A 4,201-nucleotide genomic window follows, 5' to 3' on the forward strand; every position below is an offset into this window, starting at 1 on the left:
ACAACTCAAACCCATATCGTATGCCCATGACCCCACTATGAAATGTTGGCAGAGATGTGTGTGCACGCCTGGTTTACTCTTGAACCAGAGCAGATTATTTGGTCCTACTTTACATTAGGTGGCCTTAACTACTATATACTTACATCAAAAAATAAGTACAATGTACTTATTGTGTTCATATTGTATTTAAAAACTCTTTGCTGATATTGAGGTGGGATACGGGTAAAGTTAGGGGCAGGTGTGGTGGTATGGGTAGTTTAAGGGTAGGGTTAGGTGTAAAGGAAGTGTCAACAGTGTAATTATAAACGTAACTACATACATTAATAACAGATGTAATTATATGCTGATCATTTTTAAAATGTAAGTACAATGTAAAAACATGTATGTACACAGTAAGTGCATGGTGTCAAATTATTAATTTCAATGTTAGTACATAGTAAAGGCCACCTAATATAAAGTGGGTCCGATTATTTTTATCTAATAGACCTGAGCATAAAGCAATATCGCAGGCAACTTGCAGGCAACACATCTAAAAGGTATTGAAATGTATTTTAGGGGATTTTTGGTGATTTCAAGATACTTTTCGGACACTTGCATCTAAAGGGCTTGTCAAGTTTTATCAAGAACATAATATTTCAAAACAAGATGTCAGAAAATTAACTTCAAGTAACTAGAGCTTGAAAATGTATTGTATTAAGGTATATTGTAGTCTCATCCTCTGTTGGCATAGACTGCTCACAATTTGTTCACTGTGTAAGACTATGTGACACGTGACCACAAGAACAGCCTTATTTGGAAGAAAATAAAACATCCCTCCATCTCTGTTCTTCTCTCAACCAATATGGTTTAATAATAGTGAGGAGAGTTGACGCCACTTCAGAATATTTCTCACATAACGAACAGCGCAGAGCAGTTTGCATTTCTCTCAGTCTCTCACATTTTACTTGGTGTAGACCTTTTTCATCCAGTCCACTTATGACACTGCATTAAAAAGGTAAGAATGGAAATCAAAGTTAAATTTTATATATGTAACGTGTCTAAACAAGTTAGATCTCTGTTATGGGAGCATATATCAATACCCTCACCTGCCTTAGGTTCTGCCAACCATGCATGATTATTACTACCAAAAAGATTAATGTATATCCTAATAATAAACCATGGATGTCTAAAGCAGTTAAGTCTAGCCTACAGAAGAAGAAGTTGTCTTACTGTCAAGGAGGAACCTTTGATAGAGAAGCAGCAAAAAAAGAGGTTAAAGTGGAAGTTCTAAAAGCCAAACAAAGGTATAAAACTAAAGTAGAGAGTAAACTGGCTGAGAAGAATCTTGCTTCAGCTTGGTCTGGAATGAAAACTATAGCAGGTATACAGCAAAATGTGAGTATAACTGATATTGTCATGGATGGTTTCAGGTAAAATAGTGAACTAGTATAGTGCCAATGCTGTCAATAATCTTTATTTGAGATTTGATCAATTTGATTTTAAGGATGAAGTTGTGGAATTCAGATGTGAATTTAAAGATGATTATCATCTAGTCCTGGAGAAGAGAGCAGTTGAAATATATTTTATTTCTTTAAAGTTAAATAAGAGTCCTGGCCCAGATGATATCTGTGGAAAACTATTGAAATATTGTGGTAATTAAGCTCTATCTTCTATGCTATTTTAATATGCCTTTAGAGCTACAACATGTACCTAACCTGTGGAAGCAGGCTGTTATTATCTCGGTACCTAAAAATAATAGTCCCAACAAGGCTTTAAATGACCTCAGGCCAGTTGCCCTCACTTTTCTTGTAATGAAATCTTTTGAAAAGCTTCTGAAGACAGAGATTGTAAAGCAAACCGAGCAAACTCTCGACCCTTTGCAGTTTGCCTATATAGGGTAAATAGAGGAGTTGAGGGTGCTAGAATTAGAGGAGAGCAGGGCACAAAACGCTTTTTGACTTTCTCAGTTTGTGTAAATCCACTTGGGGTTCAGAGTATTCATTTTTTCCCACATTAATTGCACACATATCTAGTACAATTATGTGGTTTTGTTTCATTAATACAGTGTATACTTTTTTCTTGATATAACCCGAAAGAATGGAAGTGAAATGTGACAACATTCCCCATAGGTGGGACATTGTAACATGTGAGGGGCACATTGAAACGTTGATGACATCTTCAAACGTTATCTGATCTAATAAAAAAATCCAAAACAAAATATATTTTGTTAACAAAATCCAATTATTAACTTTTTTCAAATAAAATAATAAATTTTTTAATCTTTAAAATAAACAAATTTTTGAGTTTGCAAAACACACCTCAAAACACAGCTATACGGCATAGTTCTAAACAAAATAATAATTAAGCATTTCTGAGCATTGGCATAGATTTTTTTTTCAAATTCTTTCTCATGGTTTCTCAATAAAATTCATAAAAGTATAGAATATCATAGTTCTAATAGGGGCTCATTGTAATGCAGTGCTACTACGTGCTCCACCTGCACAACTGGGATTTAAACCCGGCTCGTGTCTTCTGCTGGTCAGCTTTAAAGAACAATATCAACTTTTAAATAACAGATATAAGATTAAAATAACATCAGATAGTTAGTTAGTTTAATAAAAAAACAGAGATGACAAATTAAAAAAATATGTGACAATTAATGATGTATGATAATTAACATGAATATTAACCTATTTTTTACAGTCTATGATATCAACATTAATTAATAATAATAAATAATGTATAATAATTCATGTATAATATATATATATATATATATATATATATATATATATATATATATATATATATATATATATATATATATATATATATATATATATATATATATATATAAAATGTATATGTAATAACATACAGTACAAATAGCTTATATACACACATTAAAATAAAAAATAAAAGTCGTGTTTATTTAAAAAAAAAAACATGAAATTGTATTAACTTTGTCCTAATAAGATGAAAAATAGCAATTCAAAAAATATAAAAAATTAAAGCTGCAAGCAGCATTTAGCGGGGTTCAAGCCTTTAAGGCCTTTAAGCACACAAGCATCAAAAGACATTACGTTTCATTTAGCAAGATTTTAAACACTGAAATAACAGATGGAAAAGTCAATTTACAGGCAATATTGGCAATTTACCATAGAAAACATATGGTTTTAAAAGGTTTTTAATAGTTATAGCGCCACCTATGGTCCGATCTCTATAAAACTTTGCATGCTTGTTAATGATGTTATGACACACATGCCCACCAATTTTCGTGAAGTTTTGAGTTTTCCCTTAGAATATATCAAATGATATGCATATTTCGTGGATGTGTGCAACACCACGTGATTACAGAGCCATAAAACTCATTAGCGCCAACTAGTGGCCGATTTCTTTCAAAATTCTTACCGACCTCTAGGGCCATGAGACTTGTCTAATAGGTGCTCAAATTTAATTGGCTGTGGCAGCCATGTTTTTTGAGATATGCCAATGTCCTCACAGACATACTTTGTACCTTGGACCAAGACACTGCATACCAATTTTCAAGTCAATCGGACTAGCGGTCGGGTGGTTAAAGCCATTTTCATGTTTTTTCACGTTATTGCGCCACCAAGAGTTAAATCCTCGCGTTTTTTTTATCGTGACCAAAGACTCAGCCTATACACATGTTTACCAAGTTTGGTAAAGATATCTCATTTTGTTCTTGAGTTATAGCTTTTTTAGTAAATAGGCTCCGCCCTGAACAACTATTTTTACGCTCCTTAACAACCGTGAATTTAAATTTCGACTTTTTTTGATAATTATTGATAAACTGACTCCAGAGAACATTTTGACACTGGTTTGGTTCCGATCGGGCAAAAAACCTAGGACTAGTTTGCAAAAGTAGTTTTTTGACAAATTTCAAAATGGCGGAAAATCTATAATGGCGGAAATTAAATCGGAGATATACGTTTTGTTCGTCATGGACTCACCTTTCCAATGATATAGGACACTTGAGTCTACGTCATACGGTTTAGGAGTTATGAGACATTTTGCGCTTTTGATTGCTGTAGCGCCACCTATTGTCCAATCGGGTTCATACTCTGACAACATTAGCCTCGATTTTTGTACTATCATCTGATGAAGTTTCAAGTCTCTAGCATTTACGCTTTGGTCTGCACGATCACAGTTTAAATATGATTGAACAATATTAGTTTAGAGGATAAGCCAATGAGTGGTC

This window comes from Gobio gobio (genome assembly GCF_949357685.1).
Source record: "Gobio gobio genome assembly, chromosome: 8".
Classification (NCBI taxonomy): domain Eukaryota; kingdom Metazoa; phylum Chordata; class Actinopteri; order Cypriniformes; family Gobionidae; genus Gobio; species Gobio gobio.